Source organism: Protopterus annectens, chromosome 5.part1 (assembly GCF_019279795.1).
Source record: "Protopterus annectens isolate FY-2018-M chromosome 5.part1, PAN1.0, whole genome shotgun sequence".
Classification (NCBI taxonomy): Eukaryota; Metazoa; Chordata; order Ceratodontiformes; family Protopteridae; genus Protopterus; species Protopterus annectens.
This window is the reverse complement of record NC_056736.1, coordinates 93,827,250-93,849,749: the sequence shown is the minus strand read 5'-3', so window position 1 is coordinate 93,849,749 and position 22,500 is coordinate 93,827,250.

Genomic DNA, 22,500 nt, shown 5'->3' with positions numbered 1-22,500 from the left:
AATACTGTCTTCAAATGAGGTATTACTTTACACATTCAAATGCTCCCTTGCAAAGTTATTTACCAATATATGAAAAAAAATCATAATTTCCATAACCTAAGTCCTAAACAAACTTTGATATCTGCACATGTGTACAACATACAATTACAATTCTTTTACCATGTTGGAACCAGCAATACTGTCTTCAAAATGAGGTATGAGCATCAACATAAACCATTTTCCCTGAATGACCCTACTGTTACATGCACCAAAATAAAACATTCACCCAAGTGAACCCCTAAAATAAAATGCTGAAGTATGCACAAGCAGCACCGTGAGGCATTTCCCTGACAAACCCTTCTGTAACAGTTCCTGATATATATATATATATATATATATGCACCAAAATAAAGCATTCACCCAAGTGAATCCCTACAATAAAAAGTTGAAGTATGCACAAGCACCGCCAAGAAGCATTTCCCTGAATGACCGTTCTGTGACAGTTCCTAGTATGTGTAATCACTAAACTGAAGCATTCAGCCAAGTGACCCCTACAATAAAATGTTAAAGTATGCACTTTCACCAGAATGACTTGCTGAGAATTATGCCATAGACAAATGAAACATTCTCCCCACTGACCCCTTCATTAGTATATCCAAGCTGCTATTTATCATAAACAAACCACATTTTCCTTAATTATCTCTAAAAATACTTCCTGCTATCACAACTAAATAAACTGAGTGGAATTTACAAAACTAGTCCTGTCATGTACTCACAAGCACCAGCGTGAAACATTTGCCATGTGACCCCTTGAGTAGTACGTCCAAGTATGCACAAGAACCAAAAGAAGACAATCCCCTTCCCAGTAGAAAATGCAGATTACATGTAGGTGCTGTATACAAGCCTTTTGGTAACAAGTGGAGACGAGTATGCTAACTCGATTCTTACCATAACTAACAAGTGGTACAGATGGACAATAGGGCTGTTGCCTGGGAATGAGTGAGTTGGCAGAGCAGTAAGTGGGTAATGCTGGCTGGTCAGCTGAGGAATAAAAAAAAAAAGAAAAATTGTTCTTGGGGCAATGCAGTTCTATGTGCTTAGCTATTCTTCTTATGGAATTGCATGTTATATTAGTAGTGAGTGCTGACAGCCACAGTGGTGCAGCAGTTAGCATTGCCGCCTCACAGCAAGAGGTTCTCCGGTTCGATTCTTGGCTGGGGTGCCTTCTGTGCGGAGTCTGTATGTCCTCCCTGTGGTTGTGTGGGTTTCCTCTGGGTGCTTTTGTTTCCTCCCAAAACCATGCTGTAGGTGGATTGGACACTCTAAATTGGCTGTAGGCATGAGTGCGTGCATGTGTGTGCCTTCTGTGGAAGGTTTGGTGCTGGGCTGGCAACTCGACATTGTAGAACTCCACTGCCAATCATGAGCGGACAGGTGATCTGCTGTGGTGACCCCTAACTGGGAAAAGCCAGAAGAAGATTAGTAGTGAATGCTCTCTTGTTGGAGCTTACTTGTACTTATTTACAAATTATTCTGTGATAGATGTTATGCACGGTTGTGACATCGTGCTTGAACTTTTTTTTACATTTTTTGGAGCTCAATACCATCACATAAATGGCAAATAATCAAACTACTCCACATACATATTTGACCACTCAGTTTTGTGTTTTTCATTCACCATTTACAATCTCTACACGAAAGCATATCTAGATGAATGAATTAAACTCAAGAAGATGGACAAAACAGCAGATTGGCAAAGCAGTGACTAAGTTAAGATTGTCCTATAACATTTTGTATATAATACCAAAAGGTCAGACAAAAAACAAACCAAAAAATAGTACCACCACAAAGTCTGGTGATCTTCCACCAGTCACTTTGATGCCATATGTCATGTTGCCATTCATTCAGCCATTCACATGTGATCATCTAGGATTTTACAAGATACAACTTTTTTATGTGTTTTTTTTTTTTACTACATTAAAGTGTCTGGAAGAATGCTGGATTTATAGCTTCTTATTTTAAAATCTGGACAGTCAAGTGGCATGCTGCCACTGCCCACCCTACGTCCCCTAAAAGCTAAGCACAAAAATATTACACCTAAATCATAGCCAAAATAAACCAAAGACGAGCTAAAAATAGTTAACTCCAGGAATACTGAAAAAAGTTCTATGTGTTTAGCATAAAGGATACGTTGCCGAAGTGAAGATTTGCTCCGATCCATGGTCCCACTAAACACCTTACCCCACGATTAACCATTGCTGGTATCCATAAGCAATGGCTGGACATGCCTCGGTAGTGACCAAACCTTTCCAACACACTGTGACTATGCTCCCAAAAAGGACAGAGACATTGCTCAGAAACCCGACCCAGACAGGCCTCCAGGCTGCACTCTACCAGCCGAGGAAACTCGGTACTGATTCTCTCGGACGATGACTAGAACTGAGTCCATTGCTGGATGAATGGGTCGAGCGAGAAGAGCTAGACAATGATCCTGAACATACCAGCCTCCGCTTCCCATACTGATGCTTCTGTTCCACCTCTTGATTCTGCTGCTGAGGCTTTGCATTACTATCATCGTCACATATTTCCCCATCTTCCAACTCTTCTTCTTTGGCAGTTACGCAACTGATTTCTTGCTCCGTTAGTAGTTGTATCTGAACATTATCAGTAGCAAAAGATGCATGAGAACTCCTCAGTTAAATTAATACCAGAAATACATAGAGGAGGAAGGAAAAAGTTCAGCACTGACCGCGAGTAGTATTGGCATTGTTGTGGGTACTACTGATTTCTTAAATTCCTTGTTGTTGTAAAGCAAAAGGTGTAAAACATTTGTGAAGGTAGTCTGGATAAAAAACACAGGATTTCTGTAATCTAAATGGCTTAACAAGCAATATTAAATCAATGATATCTGCTTGTGTAATGGCTCCAAACACGCTAATATACAAATAAACAAACAGTGAGGTGCAAAGGAGTCCCGCACTTATAACAAAATAATTATTTAAGATAAAATTGATTTTGTCAAGGTGGTTTACACTAAAATAAAATAATTTCACCAACACTAGATATGGGTGGGTGGGGTAGAAGTGTCATGCAAGTGGTGGCTGGAAATGGAAGAATCCAATTGGCTGCCACCACTTGCAATGCATGGAGAATTCCCTTACTGCGGTTACTTGTATTTACTGCCGATTTTCTCCAAAATGTCAAATGTAAACATCAGGTAACTCCACACTGAAAAGTAAGTTGAGAAAGTACTGGAAAAAGTTCAAGTACTTTTTCAACTTATTTTTTCACAGTGGAGCTACAATAGGGCTTTAAAGTTAGATGCGCTTGTGGAAGGGACTCGGCTGTAACTGCATACAATTGCTACCGTCTCACAGCGTGCTCAGATGTAAGCACAGAGGCGCTGTGAGTTGGTACTCGGGGTTAATGAGTTAAGTTAGAAGCAGGTTTCCTCAGTGCTCTATGTGCCCTTTCAATTCTAAATGAAGGTCCCCCTTTCAAGTCTAAAAATTCAGGAATCCAGATTGTTAAGAATGAAATAATGTCTTCACCTTCAGTGTTTTCAGGCAGACCAAAGATCCTTATGTTGTTTCTCCTTTCCCTGTATTCTAAGTCATTGAATTTGTTAAGCAGCCATGTATTCTGTTTAAGCAGAAATTCCATTTGGAATTCCTCCTCTTTGAGTCTCCCTTCAATGTCATTTACAGAAGTGTCTATATTTGTTATTTTTGTATGGTTTTGCTGTAATAGTTCCTTAAGAGTATCAGTCTGTTTTTGAGAATTTAATTTGAGGTTTTCTATGTCATTTTTAAAGCCATCCATCTTCAAAGATAGTTCTTGTAAGGTATATGTCATCAATTGTAGTTCTTTTTTCAAAGCAGCATCTGGATGAGAATTCCTTGAGTTGTTCATATTCAGTGACTCAATATATCTCCAAGTTACTTGACAGGAAAAGTTTTGTATATCTCAGTTTAGTAGTTTATCTATACATTTCTGACATTTTAAACTTGAAAATAACATTTTCCTATATTATTATACTAGTTTATGGAGGTCTCAAAATTCACTGCTCTCAGTTGGCCATCTAGATTCCCCTCAGTCTGACACATTTTATGCAATTCCTATAATACAGATGTCAAGGATAACAGATTAACTTGTATCTATTGGATTTTTTTCCAAAACTCTTCATAATTTGTATCTATTTTATATGTGAAATATTGATTTGCATTTAGCAAAATCATGAATTCTAACAAAGTATTAATTTTTCTTATTTCAGTACCTAACAGTCGTCTAAGAAATTGTACCCATATCATACTGCTGAAATAAATTTAGATTTACTTTTAACAATAATCTATTTATTTTATCATTCCAGAAATATTTTTCTATAACGAATATTTCTGTTGCCATCCCTGATAAATGCATACTTTAGTTGCACTTATGAGTCGCCTCTAAGTACAATTAAAAATGGAAGAAACTAAAAGATCCGTTGCTTTCTTTTTACTCAGGAAAAATATCACAGTTCTCAATGGTATCACTATGTTTAATAGATGTTCATTATGACTGTATATCTAGCATGATCCAGAAATAATAGTTATTCCACTCATGTTGCAAATTTTCTAAGGATATCTGTCATCTCTATAAGTATATATGTTTACTACAACTCTTGCAAGAAAAAGTCTAGAAATAACAATTTCTGTATATATACTCAAAAATGTAATGTGCGGTATTGCATTTGGAACAGCTGCCTCATACCACTTGGATCTCTGGTTCATTTTTTGACTGGCATCATTTCTGTACAGAGTTTTCATATCTTCACTGTATCTGATATCAAGGGGCTGCAGTTTCCTGCCACATCCCAAAGACACACCATAGATAAATGGGCAAGCCTCTGGATCACCTGAAGATGCTCATATTGTTTGTGAGCAAATGATTCCAGACTAGTTTCTTTGCCTTGTGTCCACCAACTGCCAGGATAGGCTTCAGTTTCCAGTGAATCTGTAGTAGATTAAACAGGTAATGAATGAAAGAATGAATGAATGAATGAATGAATGAATGAATGAACTGCTTTCCAGGAAGATGAAGAAAGTCCTTGCATGCACTTCAGCGGGACAGGTAAACATGATGTTAAGAGATGTTCCTTCCTTTCCAGAGGGTCATTATGCTAACAGATCAAAGAGATTGACCAGCAGGATAAACACAATCACACCAACCCCAGCAATGTGTCACAAGCATCGACAGTGAAGAGGCGAAGGGAGACTTCTCCTTTACCTTCGTTTTAAGTCTGATACTGATAATCTCTTGATGCAGCTTAGATTGTATTCATATGCTGAACTTACATTTACATTTTTTCAGTAGTATTTCACAATGTTTATGTTATCAGCCTTCAAAAGAAGGAGCTTATTTATCCCACCTTCCCACACAGTTATTGGGATATTTGAGGCTCACTTTGGAGACAAATTTAGGATCTTGTGTGCCTCCTGTCATTTTCAGCATGACAATTTGTCATTTCAGGAAAGATCAATCCTGAAGGAATTAATGTTCAACAAAAATGTTAGGGATATAAAGCCTGACAAGGGTTAGGGTGTAGTGATTATGGACACAGTGGAATACACTGGTAAAATGTTGGATATTTTAAACAATACAAATACTTATAGACCTTCTAAAAACTATTAACATTGCCTATGCAATGACTGACTGTTAGCTTTTTATCTTCTGTTACAGGGGGGTATCTCTAACCAAATATATATTTTTATTAGTGGACAATCCTGTCATGCCAGCTATTTTCAGAATTCTGAAAATTCATAAAAATATTGACAATCCACCCCTAAGACCAATTGTTGCATCAAGAAATTCTGAGACAGAGCCTTTGTAACTTTATGTCAGTAAGCAAAGACAAAAAGTTGTTGGGCAATTTTTCTTATGGGTCATGTGACTCTTGACATTTTTTACAGAACCTTAATATTTTTTTTTATTTAGTACAGAAGGTTTGTTTATCAGAATAGATGTACTTAATCTTTTTTCTGTCATTCCCCAAGAAATTGGTTTGGAATATTTTTCAGAAAAGTTATGTGAATTTTCATCTCATGATAACAATGAGAGTATGGTAATTTATGATCTTTTAGACATGGTATTGAAAGCTATGTCCATTTTGAGAGGAAGTATTTTCATCAGACATTCATAGTGGCTATGGGTGCTTCATGTGCACCCATGTATGCCAGTTTGGTTTTAGCCTGCTGGGAGAAAAGTTATGTATTTCCCTCTGAGTATTATAGGTTTATTCAAGTTTATTTCAGATTTTTGGATGATATTTTTATTATTTGGAAAGGTGGATTTGGCCAGCTTTTATAATTCATTGATTATTTGCAGGGAACAGCTCATTTTTTTAAATTTACATATTTACATTTCACTACAATTTGAATAAAATTGATTATCCTGATGTTACCATAGATAAGGATGAATCTCAGATTTATTTTACTTCTATGGTTTACTGTAAGGAATTTTTTTCCAACTCATATCTGCATTACAAGAGCTGTCATCCATTCTTTCAGAAGAAAAACTCAGTTAAAAGGCAAATGACCCAGCTAACGAGATTGATCAGTGATGAAAAAATTCTGGTAAAAGAACTGGATTTCTTGGTCATCATGTTTTTTGAAAACAATTATCTTTTAGCTCTATTACAAAATACCAAAGAAGAAACATTGCAGGGGAGAATGATCAAGTTTTCTCCCATTTTTTTTGGGAGGGGGGGATTTGAATATCCCTCAGTTATTAGCAATATAGACAAAGTATCTAACAAAAAAGTCTATGGTCATACCCTTTAACAATGAAGTAAGATCAGTTAGCAAAATGTTGACTCAAAAGTGGCATCTCACCCTGACTCGAGAATTGAAGCAGTTAGGAGAGAGACCACAGATAGTTTTCATCAAAGGTCAAAAATTGTCTAGTGTATCATTAAGAACTGCAGTCACTAAATAAGTGAGAGACTGACTGAATGAAAGCAACTTATCCCCTTGTTGGTTTCTCCTTTTAAAGTATGGATTTACAGGACTAGTGTGCATTTCAATTAAATAAGTTTGGAATATGTATTCTAGGGCTACTGTTTATATGAAATAAAGTTGAAACTGTCCCTTTCACGGAATATCCCTGACTTTTGCTTCATATTTTTCTTGTAACAAATCATTGAGGATTCCATTCACTAAATAAGGGAGTGATTTGGCTGTGGATGAAAGTGATTTGCCATCTTGTTGTTTGCTCTTTTTGACTTCTGCCTTTATAGGGCCAGTGAGCATTTGTATTAAGTAAGTTTGTAGAATCCACCACTTCAGGAATATATTTCTTACATGTGGAATTTGAGGTGTTCAGAGGCCCCACAATAGTCTTAGCTATTCTCTGAAAGTGTCCCTCAATAACAGAGAAAAGCATCAAAATGGCTTTGGTTTTGTCTCAAGACTCACCAACCTTTTGGCACTGCCCACAAGTTCAAAGTACCCTGTTACCTATTTTGCAATCGTTGACCAATAAGAATTCCTGCAATCATTGACCAATAAGAATTCCACATAAGCCATCTTTCAGAATATTTATGCTTACGTGGCCTGCAAAGGGAATATTTTGGACAATAGGCAGAAATGCCTATCGGTAGATCCTGGAGAGTGGCATAGCTGGGGAGGGGCATGAGGGGCATCCCGCCCCAGGCAGCACTTTTATGCAGCATTTATGAGGGCACCACTTTTATGCTTAATTTCTTAAGTGCAGCTCCATTGGCACCACTTTTATGCTTAATTTCAGCTCCATTGACATCCAACCACATGTTACCCATGCAGACAGAGACTGTTGGTATCCATTACCCACACACACCAAGGGCAAGTGGATGAATTATATTTATATTCAGCATTCTCATACTGCAGGCAGCCTCAGCTTTAGTGTGTAAGTGGCCTCATTATATTTTATTATTCACACTATGCAGCCTTTAGTGTGTGTATGTGAGCAGGCAGCTGGTATGTATATATTGTGAGCAGTATTTGTGTGGATTCAGGTATGAGGCCGTTGTGCAGCATTTATTTATTTTGAGCAGCCTCAGCATTTATCTGTGTGGATTCTGGTATTCTCCATTTTTATATGCCCCCATTATCCCCTCATTTATTGTCTGTGTGCATTATTCACACTGTGCAGTCTTTAGTGTGTGTATGCGAGCAGCCTCAGCATTTATTTAGTCAGCAGCTCATATTTATATATTGTGAGCAGGCAGTGCAGCCTCAATATTTATCTGTGTGGATTCAGGTATCTGTTTTGTGTGTGTGTGTGTTTCCTCAGTTACACATACACAGTCTCAAACCCTGCACCTTGTGTACAAGGAACAGGAGTCTTATTTTTCTACCCATTCAAAGGGTGGCTCTCAACTGTCCACATTTACAGTTGTTGGTCTGTCCCTCTTAAAATTTGTGTTTTTCTGGCAAAATCAGTGAGAACTGAATTCACTAAATAATTACATTTAAGTTTCAGTCTTCTTATCTTTCAGGAAATGCATGGTGACACAAAACATTTTATTCTAGCAACTTGCTAAGATTATACAAGCAATGTTTAAAATGTGTCCCTGCTTTTGTGACTCCCCCCCCCCCCACAAGGAACAGGAGCCTGACTTGTCTACCCATTCAAAGAGTTGACTGTCCAGATGGCTCTCAACTGTCCAGATATTCACTGGAAATTTTTGGCTCATACTTTTGGTCTGTCCCTCTTAAAATTTGTGGTTTTCTGGCAAATCAGTGAAAACTGAATTCACTAAATAATAACATTTAAGTTTCAGTCTTCTTATCTTTCAGGAAACACATGATGACACAAAACATTTTATTCTAGCAACTTTCTAAAATTGTACAAGCAATATTTAAAATGTATCACTGGTTTTATGACTTTGCCCCCCCCCCCAATAAATTTTGGCTTTTTCCAGATTTCTTGTGCTACAAAGTTGACAGATATACTTGAGTGTCAAGTGGATTTTACAAAGAGCTGAGAGCTTCAGGGGAAGAAAAGTTTAGTACTAATTATGCCAAGTCTGTTTGCAATGTTAGTAGCACAACAAGTAGTATACTTGCTTTTGATGCAGAAGGCTGTGGGTTCTATTCCCACAACATGTACATGGATTGCTGATACTGTACTGTGTTGTACTTTACGGGGGTAGATGCTAATGTCCTCCTTTGGAGGAGATGCCTACTAATTGCGAACCTGTTATCAGTTTGCTATCTATTTTCTATGGCGATATTACTAGCTTATCATTTTTTTAATGTATAATGTAGGCAATTTATTCTTCAAGGGCAGCAGGTACTTTATTTGTACATGAAACAATGAGATATAAAGTTGCTCGCTAGCAACAACCTCTTAATTAGTTACAAATATCTTTAATGTGGAATTATTTAATTGTTTTTACTTCTGTAGAGATTGTGCATATTTACTGATATTGGTGGATTGCAATGACAGAAATTTCAGTAGAATTTTATGATGGAAATGTTATGAATGGGGCAGTTTTGTCATTATTGTTTCATACTTTATCCACCACTGGGCAGATGCATTTTCTTTGAATGCAGGTTTTAATCAGTGGCGTAGCTAGTGGGGAGTGAGAGGGCGGTCCACCCCGGGTGGCACTTTTTAATAAAAAAAAAAGCTGTTTTGTGCCTGGCAGCTGACACGAAAAGCCAAAAATCCGGTGGTGCCATTGTGGCTTTCCACTTGGTGGATTTGTACACCATGACTCACACACATGCACATAGAGCAGCAGGCCAGCAGGCAGTCCCTTTGACATTTCGAAGTGCTGGAAAAATAGTGGGAACCCAGGGCCAGGAAGAATATGAGGAAAAGGACATGTAATGCTACAAAAGATTGTTAATTGTTATATTGTTATCTAAATGGATGCTTTGTATGACTTAACACATTTCATCAGAAGGCTTGACTGCTCAGAGCTTGCATGCATTCTTCCGAAAATTAGGTCTTCATTTTTCAAATAAAAAGCACTGTCATTCAGAAAGATTATTGCTGCCACTTTTATGTCAGTCTGTGCAGAGCCAATAATCTTCAATGACTTTTTTAATATATAATGAAACGTATGTATGTCACAGTAATAGATGAATTTGATTTACTGCTTTCAAAATAGCATATGTTTAACTGGAAAAGTTTGGATACTACTGTGACTTTATAATACTATGTGGTTTTTCAAAACATAATATTGCAAGGGAAAAACAGGCCATTCAGTAAAAATGAACATTTTCATTACACTTTTAACTCAAATGAAGCATGTGGCTTTTTGGCTTTTTCACAGGGAAAAGATTTAGTAATCAGACTTTATTCTTGGCTTTAGTACAAAGGCTATTAGAAAACAGTAGCAACAACAGACTTAAAAAAGACAGTACAACAGTGTGTGTGTGTGTGTGTGTGTGTGTGTGTGTGTGTGTGTGTGTGTGTGTGTGTGTGTGTGTGTGTGTGAGTGTGTGTGTGTAATATAAACTGTGCTGTAATCAGAATTACCTATTTACTTGTTTTATATGTCTATTTGTGTATTAGTTTTTGCTAAAAATGCAGCAAACGTGGCTCAGAATTAAGCACTGTGATATGTCCCTCTTTCTGGGCCTTTGGGCCAGTTATATTTATGTCTTTCTCCAGCTTTCTTCCTCTTAAGAGGTTGAGCGGTATGGCTATATGAATTCAAAGTGTTTCCATGTGAATTTAGCTTGTATATTAATTCACATTCTGTTATTCTGTCAATTCAAAGTCTCAAGTGAATTATAGTACTACAAATAGTTTGAGTATGACTGCCCTTGATTATGTTTGGATTAGTTTAGTCCCATTCCCTGGTTCTTTTGAGATTTGTCCTTCTTGATTGGTTGAGAAATGAGGTTTGGAACAGACCATTTTTTTTCCTGGGACATTTTCAAGTGGGGGTTAGACACATAGATTAGCAGGAATTAAGAGACTAAGGGAAGGATAGAGTTAAATCGGATAGAGGGATGTTTAGGAGGAAATGACGTAAGGGTAGGGAGGGGCTTAGAGGGTTTTGGCAAGTGCAAGTGAGGTAGAAGTCACATTTTTGGTGTGAACTTGCAACCCTCCCACCCTCCCTCTTTTTATTACTGGGGGATTGTGGTTATTTCAGTGGGAAGGCAGCGAAGAGGGGTAGGCTTGTGCTCTTCTGTTCCCCCTCTGGTGTTGTATGCGCAATTCAATAAGATGGGAGGAAAGTGAGCAGTTGCTCTGTTGGATAAGTTAATAAGGAAGCAATGCTGCTTTTTTGGATGGTGGTGCAATTCAATAAAGTGAAGGTGAGCAGGGTAACACTGCCTTGTTTGTGCAAAGACAAGTGAGCAAGTGGGAAACGCTACTTATCAAGTATGAGTGGTTACAGTACCCTTATGGTTATTTTATGTTTTCTTTCATGGAGGTTATTATCACCTGTGTTATGTTTTGGTGGAAAACTATATATAACTATTGGTTAACAATTATATTTATTGAAGTTTAATAAAGGTCGTTAAATGTAATTAGATGTTGTGTTTTTATTGACGTGGACCAGGACAACTATAGTTCAGTTGGAAAGATTTCATGGCACTTATGTGTCAACATTTGTACAGTACGGTGGTGTGACTGTATGGTTTATGCAATCATAACAGTACTTTGCTTAGAGGACCCTATGTATGTCCCTGTCATCACAGATTTCGGGTTCATTCATTGTATGTATATGTACAGTACAGCATTTGTAGCTATCTGTCTACAGACACTATTAAAACAATTTGTATTTGATTTTCTGTATTTTTGATCAGCTTGTTATCTGCAAGAACAGATAGGCTGTAACAGTGGTATCCTAGAGCAAATGGGGAAAATGGATCGATAGGGGCATGTGATACCTTTAAAGAACTTGTTTTTATTTATGCACAGAAACTTGGAATGCCATGCATACTGATACTGTTCCAGTTGTCTCTTTTTTAACTTCTCCAAATGTTTTGGATTTCTAATACCATTTTTGTTAATTAGGTAGTATGTAGAACATGAAAGCCATTTAAACAGCAGTTAGTAGAATATATGCAACATTAATATTATTTCACTAAAAAAAAGATTTAACTGTATTGTGAAATAATTGAGTTAAGTTGTTGAAAATCTGGACTTTTTGCATTCTAAAAATGTGTATTGTTATTTTATTCTTCGGGTCTATATTAGAACACCGAACGTTCAAAATTTTGAGTGTTCTAATATCGACCCGTTTTCAGCGAACGCTGAAAATATCGAAGAAACAGAAAACCGATTTTTTCCCTAGGGAAAGAATTTTGTTGTCCGTTTCCATTGCTTCGACATTTTCAGACTTGTGGTGAAAAGTTACAGGTCGGGTTCAGGTAAGTGTGCGATTGTGTGGATGTGAGGATTAGGGCGGGTTAGGTGAGTTAGGGTTAGGGCATGGGTCAGGTAAGTGTGCGATTGTGTGGACGTGAGGGTTAGGGTGGGGTAGGTGAGTTAGGGTTAGGGCACGGGTGAGATGATTGTGTAATAGTGACGGACCTTAAGGTTAGGGTTTGGGTTAAGGTAAGTGGATAGTTAATGGTGTATGTATAGTTTAGTGTAGGGTTAGGTGTTAGAATGTAGGTGTATGTGTATGGATTGCTGTTTGTTTGGTGTGCTTGTGTTGTGAGTATGTGTTTTGGAACAGCAAATTTTTCCCTAGGAAAAATTCGCTGTTATGAATGTTCAATGTTTTAAATTTTTGATTCATAGGGTTCGATATTAGAACACTCAACATTTTGAATGTTCGGTGTTCTAATATAAACCCTATTCTTCCCTGTTGTTGTTGTTGTTCTTCGCGACCGTCATTATTATTTACTATTATGTAGTAATATATTTTTCTTTTAAGTGACAATATAATCCCATTCCCGATATGAAGAGAAGAAAAGAGAGTGGTGCTGCTTTTAGAAAAAACAGAAAGGCAAGGGCAGAAGTATTAAAAAAGAATGAAGGTGAACTATTGAAATACCTCAGTCATGAAGACACTACTATTACTGCTGCACCTGAAGCAGTTTCCGAATTAAAACTGACATTAAGTTTAAGTAGTCCATCAACTTCAAGAGATAAAATGTGCGATGAACAAAAAATTCTGTCCGTTAACTTAAATGATATTGGTCTTTGGCCAAGCAAGATTAATGATGACACATGGATGTACTAGTACGTCAAGGTGCATCTGTAGTTCAACACCTTTTTTTTTCTAACATTACCAAATGGTGAAAAAATGTTGAGATCATGTTTGCTTTACTCTCCTTCCAAGAAAGCCCTTTACTGCTTTTGTTGCAGACTATTTTTGGACAGAAGATAGTCCAGTTTTGATTCTGTTGATGGATTCAATATGTGGTGGAAACTGAATCTAAAACTAAAATATTCAAGTATGAATCCAGTGTGGCCCACATTCAGAAATTCGTTCAGTGGAAGTTGGAAATGAGGATTAAATGTGAAGCAACTATTGATAAAAATCATGAAGTTGTTGAAAATGAAGTGAAGATGTGGAGTCAAATCCTTTCGAGATTGTTGGACATAACTAGATTCCTTGAATTACAGAATTTGGTGTTACAGAGTCACCATGAAAGAATTCACAATGAAACTGATGTCGATGCTGAATTGACATGAAATAGAAGAAATTGTTTAGAATTAGTACATTTGTTGGCAAAATATGACCCAGTGCTTCAAGAGCATGTTCTCAGAATCAAGATGAGAAATAAATTTGCTAAATCTTGTAAGTCACCTACTATCCAAAACGAGTTTACAGAAATTTTGGGAAATAAAGTAAGAAACAAAATCATAGAACAAGTTAAAATAGCCAAGTATTATTCTATAATATTCAACTGTACTCCTGACATTTCTCATAAGGATTAGATGAGCCAAGTTTTGAGCTATGTTATGACTAATAGAGATAAAGTAAAGGTAGTGGAATCATTTGTTGATTTTATCAAAACAAAAGGTAAAACCGCCAAGAATATTTCAAGTATAATTTTGGAAAAACTAGAACATGATGCAATTGATATTCAAAACTGTAGAGGACAAGCTTATGATAATGCTGCTGTGATGGCTGAACAATATACTGGTGTTCAGAAACTCGTAAAAAGTAAATGTAAAAGCAGAGTTTGTTGCTTGCACTAATCATACGCTGAATTTGGCTGGTGTACATGGAGCTTCTGTTGCTATAAATTTTGTCACATTTTTTTTAACTCTGGAGTGTTTGTTCATGTTTTTTTCATCTTCAACTCATCGTTGGGATATTCTGACTTCGGTCACTTGTCAGAGTCTCAAGTGCATAATAGAAACACGATGGAGTGTAAGGAGAGAAGCTCTAAGTGTCATAAAAAAATTCTCAGACATTTTAAAAGCTTTAGAAAATTTAATTAGTGAAGAAGAAAACACAGTTACCAGGTCAGATGCTGGTGTACTACTTGCTGCTTTGCATTCATTTTCCTTTCTGTGCTTCCTTGGACTGTGGAAATCTGTTCTTGTAGAAATTAATGACACACAGGCTTAGCTACAAACTAAATGATTAAATATACAGCATTGTGATATAAAGCTTGAAGCTTTAAAAATATTTTTAATTGAAAATAGGGACAAGCTAGTGACCAGTGCAATAACATATGCCAAATAAATTTGTAATGATTTATGAATAGTCTTGGAGGAGAATTGATGTAGAAAGAAGAAACAAATGTTTGGTGAAGGATCGAGTGATGGTGCTGAATTACCATATGAAACTGAATTGCGAAGAGGAATGTTTTCTTCACTGGATAGAGTGATTCAAGAAATAACTATAAGACTTCAACAGCTTCATGTTCTTGCTGAGAAATATGCATTCCTTACTCCGTCTAATCTTTTGAATGATGCCTACGAGTGTCAACTACATCATGATGGTCACAGTGACATTGATAAGGAAGAGTCCCAATGATATCATGATGATCACAGTGACATTGATAAGGAAGAGTCCCAACGACATCATGATGATCACAGTGACATTGATAAGGAAGAGTCCCAATGACATCATGATGATCACAGTGACATTGATAAGGAAGAGTCCCAACGACATCATGATGATCACAGTGACACTGATAAGGAAGAGTCCCTCACGGAGAGAAAAAGGCTTCAACGTTTCATTGCTGTTGCTGCTAAGCAAGACAAAACAGAGACATGGAGGGAAGGCCCCCTTGACCTTTTACAGTTTATTCAGAAATACAACCTCGGGAATTCAGTTCCAGATATTGTAATAGTGCTGCAAATTTTTCTCACAATTGCTCTTAGTGTTGCTAGCTGTGAGAGAATATTCTCTAAATTAAAACTGATAAAAAATTACTTGAGATCTACTATGAGCACCTTGCATTTAAGAAACCTTGCCATACTGTCTATAGAACACCAACTGACAGACAAAACAGACTTTGATAATGTCATTGATTATTTTGCTAAGAGAAAAACAAGAAAAACAGCATTACAGATTGTTGTAATTAGTTAAAAAAAACTCATTCTTATTTGTTTTTCTAGATGTCATTTTCACTTTTTTTGACTATGATGTGTATTATCACAAAAGACACAACATACCCTCCAAGGATGAACGGTGTTCCCACTGAAGATGCGTGCTCTCTTTATATTGTTGTTTAAGAATGGGTTTCAGGGGTACTTTCCCATTCAAATCATTCCCTCTGCCTGCCTGCAATTTAATTATCCATCTTAATTCTGACTTTTCTGTGTCATTACAAAAATCACCCAGATGTAGAGTTGCTTGATTTAATAGACATGGATAGATATATTAAAATCAATTAGAGAAATAGACTGCAGAAGGTCAATAAAACCCAAAAAGTCAGAAGTCTGATAAAACAAATGAATGCACTAATTAGGAATGTCCATAGAGACCCATGTGATATAACAGAAGTAAACAGGATATATTACTGTGCTGCTAAACTGATAAAGTTCTACCATAGGAACATAGGACAGTGAGGGAAAGGAAGAGGAGAGACCAAATACCGTCATGGAAGTATCGAGTAGAGAAAACTATAAAGCAATTGAGACAAGAAGTGTCACTGTTAGAAGACTAGAGAAGAGGGAATAGCTCAACAAAAATATTAAGACAGATAGATGTCATAAAATCAATGCATAGTATTGGAACAGACCATGATCTATCATGCATCGCAAATAACAAACTAAAAATTTCAGCACAGGTGGAAAAACGTAGAAGGTACACAGATAAATATAGAGGAAAAGTACAAAATAAGCAATTTATTGATGACCCAAAGAAGTTTTATAGAGAACTGGGAAATAAGGTAAAAGGAACTGAAAGACCACCAAAAACTAGGAAGTAGATACATTTCGGAGAAGTCTCTATGAAGATCCTGTGGAGCATAACATAGTTGCTAAATGGCTAAGAGAAGTTAAAGGAAGAATAGGAGGTTTAAAGGTACAGGATATGAAATGGAATGAAGTAACACCCAGAGAGACAGAAACAAAGTTAAGAAAAGCCACTAAATGGAAAACCCCTGGCCCAAATGCAGTACGTACCTTACTTTTGGTTAAAAGTATTAACATCTTTGCATGAGGATTTAGCCATGAGTAAGAACTATTTATATACGCACCCTGAACAGACACCACACTGGCTAACAACAGGCAAAACAATGGTCTTACTTAAGAGTGAACCTGCAAGCTACCCTAAAAATTATAGACCAATAACTTGCCTTCCTTCGATGTATAAATTATATATGGGAATTGATGCTGATAGGGTTTATAGTAATTTAGAAGAAAACTCAATTATGGCAGTAGAACAAATAAAAAAAGACTTAAAAGAAAGTCATAAGAAACAAAGGATAATTTGTTGTTAAATAAAGTCATACTGGAGAACTGCAAAAAGGGGAAGAATTTAAGTATGGCATGCTTGACTATAAAAAAAGCATTTGATATTATCCCACATTCATGGATAAAAGAGTGCTTAAAAATGTACAAGATTTCCTACATTATAGTGACCATGAAACAGTGGCAGACCACTTTGCAATTAAGCCATGATAAAGTACAGATTGTTATCCCAGGGATAAAAATTCAAAGGGGGATATTCCAGGGTCACTCTCTGTCACTGTTACTATTCTGCCTTGCCATTAACCCATTAAGCTGTTTACTTAACAGCTTAGGCCACTGCTACAATTTGGCTCCTAAAAACAACAAAGTGTAAAGACTCCTCATATTCTCTTTGTCGATCATTTAAAACTGTATAGCTCATCAGATGAGGAATTGAAAACACAGCTGCAGGTTCTCAAAACTTTTTCAGATGATCTAAGAATGTCATTTGGTCTTGATAAGTATGCAAAAGCAATCTTTAAACCAAGAAAACTGCAGCACCAGGAAAACATCAGTTTGGGACAAGAATGTGATATAGAAGAACTTTAGCAAGAAGGAGTGTATAAATATTTGGGAACTGATGAAGGAACAACAATAAAACATGAACAAATGTGAATAAAACTTAGTAAGGATTACTTTAGAAGACTTAAAATAATTCTGAAAACAGTGTTGACATCTAGGAACAAAATTCAAGCTATAAACTAATTTGCTCTTCCTGTCCTAACTTACAGTTTTGGAGTGAGTGACTGGCCCCAAAACATGCTGGATAGATTGGATAGGAAATCAAGAAGGATGCTTCATGCTCACCAAATAATTTATAAAAATCAGTGTATACCAAGATTATATATTCCCCGTTCCGATGGAGAGATGGGCCTCCTTGAAAATGAATACATGTATAAATATGCAATTGTGGGACTCCACACATATCTGCTGACCTCACAAGACCCAAATGTAATGAAAGTCTTGAAACATGAGGAGAATTAATCTAAGATGACATCTCTGCTTAATCTAGCAGAAGCATATCGACATCAAGCAGGGATGGAAAGCAAACCAGAAGTGGATAAAAACCAGGCAGCAACTGAATGTGCAAAAAACAAAAGAAAGAATATAAGCTGAAGGACCAGATGAGAAGGCAAGAAATGTGGAAAAAGCATAAATATAGTTGCAAGTATAGAAAACTTCTGGAAGAACCTCATGTTGATCAGGAACAAATGCAGGACTGGTTAAGAAGAGGTGAATTCAAACAAAGAGATGAAAGGTTAAAATTGGCAGCCCAAAACAGTGGGCTATGTACACATTGGTTTACAATGTCCATTGAACATGTTGGAGAAACAGACAAATGTAGGTTTTGTAAAAGTGAATTGGAAACAGTTGCACATCTTGTTGCTGGATACGACATAATAATGGCAGAAGGACTGTATACTGAAAGGCATAGTAATGTGGCCAGATTGTTGCACTGGGTATTGTGCAAACATTATGGTACTGAAGTGGCTGAAAAACGCTGGAAACATGAGCCACAAAACATCATAAAAAATGATGAAGTTTATATCACATGGGATCACTCATTACCAACAGTTGAAAAGATAGATGCCAAAAAAACGGATATAGTGGTCCAAGAAAAGAAGACAAAAGTAGCATTGATTGCATACAGAGGGACACAAAGTCATAAAATATCAGGATCTGCAGGCAGAAATGAGAGCAATGTGGAAGAAAGATACCCCAACAGTTCCAACAGTAGTAGGAGCAACGGGGCTTATGAAAACAAATCTACAATCGTACTTAGATATGTTACCAATCTATGTAACTCCGTACGAACTACATAAGGAGTCATTATTGGGCACATTGCGGGTGTGACGAAGAGCACTTTTGGCTGACAGCAAAGATTGAAACAATACTAATTTCATGAACTTTAATTGTACTTTGACTTAGAAATGGGGTTTATTCTCATCATGGTATTAGAAACCCAGAAGATTTGGAGAAATTAAAAAAAAAGATGTAGAGACTTTTTTCTAATTTTTCAACTACTGGGAATTTAAATGTATGTCTGTGACCAAAATCTATTAAATGCTTTGCTGATGCATTACTGTCATCCCTAATCCAAATATGATATAAATGGAACATATGAGGGAACATTTATGCGTGGTCTGTTTAAATGATTATTCTTGTATCGTGTTTTGTATGGAATAAAACATTGCTATTATGATTGGTTCCAAAGTGAATACTAGACTGTGATTGGAGGTTTTTAAGTCAGATGATTTTTTATTTGTAGTTTAAATTTGTGAATGCTATCTTGTTCTAGTATATGGTCTGAAAAAGCAACATCTGAGTTATGAAAGTGCTTACCCATTTTGCGTATATAAGTTTTGCACAAGTTTTATTAAAATATTTGCATTTCTCTGCCATGTCTTGGTGATTCCTTCATTTACTTTTGAACTATGATGTGTATTATGTTTAATTTTGTATATGTATTATGTTTTATTTTGTTGGGGGGCACGGCAAACTCAAAGTCCGCCCCGGGTGGCACAAACTCTAGCTACGCCACTGATCCTGGGTACTACCAACTGCTGTATTGCTTTTCCCTATAGTCCTCCTTCGATAGTCCATTCCCTGTATAACAGACCACTGTCCCACTAGATGGCCTCCTTTTGCCCTGGAGTACAAAAAGCCTCCTTGGCTATGTCTCTCAAGTCCTGTAAAGTAGGGTCTAAGAGCTGAGCCTACTTCAACTCCTCCTTGGCGACCCACCCAAGCTTCCCTTCCAAAGGAAGTCTGGTACTGTCTACTTGTAGTGTCTCAAATGAAGACCACTGTCACCTACCTTTCCTCTGCTATAACACAGATTACAGGTTGCAGCTACTAACAACCTCCCTCCACCTGCGTAACCTGCATTAAAAGTCCCAGTTTGAGGTGTGGGATCCAGCTTAGCCTCCGTCCTACTGCCTTCTGAATGCAATTGCATCCGTGCCTGTCTGTGTGTAACATGGGATCAGGGTATTAAATTGCAAAAGTCATTTCTGTTAGGACATCAGCAGGGATGTTCTCAAACACAGCTAAAACAATTTAACTATGTAGAGATGAGAGCCACATCTTGTTAACATACATTGGCAAATGATAACTCTCCTATCAGATAATAGATAATACATGTATAATAAAAACACCAATAACAAGAGCTTAAAAGTGAATAAATGAATGTTATTTAATCAATAAGCAAATTGTGAAGTTACAGAATAAATATGCATAGGAGTAAGAAAGTGCACAATAAATATCAAAACAATAGTTACACAAACAGTATATTTAAAGAAAAACCCTACCTAACCTACATACATACATCTAAATACCTCTAGCTTAAAGAGTACCGAATCCTTACTTTTATAAGTTCCAAGAAGATAGCTGGCAGAAAATACAGATAGCAAACTACAGGGAAGTGTTCACATCAATATTTTCCAAGAAAAGACAAGACAGGACAAAGACCAGTATAGAATATTTATGCATTCCGTTGTGTTCCCCAAAAATCATTACATCATTTCCTTTTCATAAAACATTACATCAGCTTATTTTATTATTTTGCTTTCCTATAGCAAAGTAATTAAACCAGTTCTTCCAAATGTAAATGACAAGGACTTAATTGCATATGCCCAGAAACAATAGAAATGACCAGTATGCAATATATTTTAATTGTCATAGGTTCGTAGGTTTATCAGTTCATAAATAAGTGCAAAGCGATCAGTCTGTAGACCATTGTACGACTAGCTGAAAATGCATATTCACAAGTTCTCTCCAGCTTTAAGAAAGGCAAAACAAAACAGGCTAGGGTAGAAATGGCTCCTGAGGGTACTCACATGATGCAGAGAGAAAAGCATATCCCAGATTATAGGTGAATAAGCATACTAGTGTCAGTGTTCAAGAGCAAAGGGGACATTCACAATTGTGGGCAGTACAAAGGTATAAAACTCATGTCATTTTGCATAGATGTTCTGTCGAGGGTGATTGATAAACAAATATGCAGAGTAGTACAAAGTAAGATGAGAGATGAGCAGTTAGTATTTAGATCAGAATCCAGCACAACTGACCCAATGTTTGTAGTGAGACAGATACTTGAGAAGAAGTTTGAAATGAGGAAAGAATCCAATTAGGCATTCCTAGACTTTGGAGAAAGCATATGACAAGGTCCCAAGAAAGCTCATTTGGACAGTCCTGCAGTGGTTAAAAGTCCCAGATACATTGGTAGAATTACTGCAACCTATATAGAAGGACCCAATGACTCAAGAACAAAGCAGTGTTCAGTCTCACAAGGGGGTTCTGCATTGGTGTGCACCAGGGTTCAGCTCTGAGACCACAACTGTCCATATTGGTTATGGACTACATTAACAAGCAGGTTGGATGGGACAGATCAACAAAGTAGCTGTATGCAGATGATGTGGCATTACAGACACAGACTCTGAGCAAGAACTTCAGAAAAGGATAGAGGGAATGGCAAAACAAAGACTAGGGCAGAAATGGCTCCTGTGGGTACTTATAGCAGTGCAGAGAGGAAAACATATCCCAAAGTATGGGAAAATAAGCATGCTAATGTAAGTGTTCAAGGGAAGAGGTAATATTCACAACTGTGGGCAGTACAGAAGTGTACAACTCATGTCACTTTGCATAAAAGTTCTGGAAAGGGTGATTGATGAGCAAATATGCAGAGTAGTATAAAGCAGTGTTCAGTCTGATAGGGGGGTTCTGAGTGGGTGCGCACAAGGGCTCATTTCTGATACAGATGAAGTGTCTGAGATGAGTGGTATGGTGCACTCTATGGGATAGATGAAGAAATGAGGACATGAGAGCAGAATCCAGAGTAGCTCCAATTGCAGAAAAGGTCAAAGAGAACATATTATGGTAGTTCAGGCACATGTGTAGGAAAACAGAAGACAGTTTGGTGAAGAAGATTTGGGATAGACAGGAAGAAGGCAAGAGGAAACAAGGACATCCAGCAAAAGAGGTGGAGAGATTGTGAATAGAGAGAGATGGCGAAAGTTGACATGACACCTTGACCCCATGTAGAAAATAGGAAAAAGGGGGTTTATGATGATGATGATGATGATGATCGAGGAACCATTTGTTCTGTAAAGGAATAGAATGGCAAAGATGGTCAGATCTTTCATGCCTAAAAACTCTAGACACAGATTCCAACAGAGGTGTCTATAAGGAACTGAGTAAAGGAGTGAGGGCTGAAAGTCTGCCCTGATGACAAAGATTTTTGAGGCTTTGGACCTTTCAGTATGTCACACAGTCACTCAGTCAATACACATGTAAAGTCACTTAGTCAATAAACATGCACATCTAGACCTGGTCTGCCAAGTGAGCATTTTTTGCTCTGAACAGGTAAATGGCCTGGAAGGGATGAAGTTATATTAAAAGGAGGAATAAATCTACAATGGAAGATAAACTGGGGACAGCTGAAGTCAGAGAGAAAATGGCAGAGAACCAGAGGAGAGAACCATGACATGGTGAAGCCAGGAGCTAAGGAATACCTTACCACAATATAATAGGAGATCAAGGATATGGAGGAGACTTAATAGCTCAAGATTAAAAATGGGAAGAGAATGACTCAACTATGAATAGGCACACCAGAGTGATTCAGGCTCTAGTGAATGAGAATATAGAGCTCAAATTCAGGGCCAA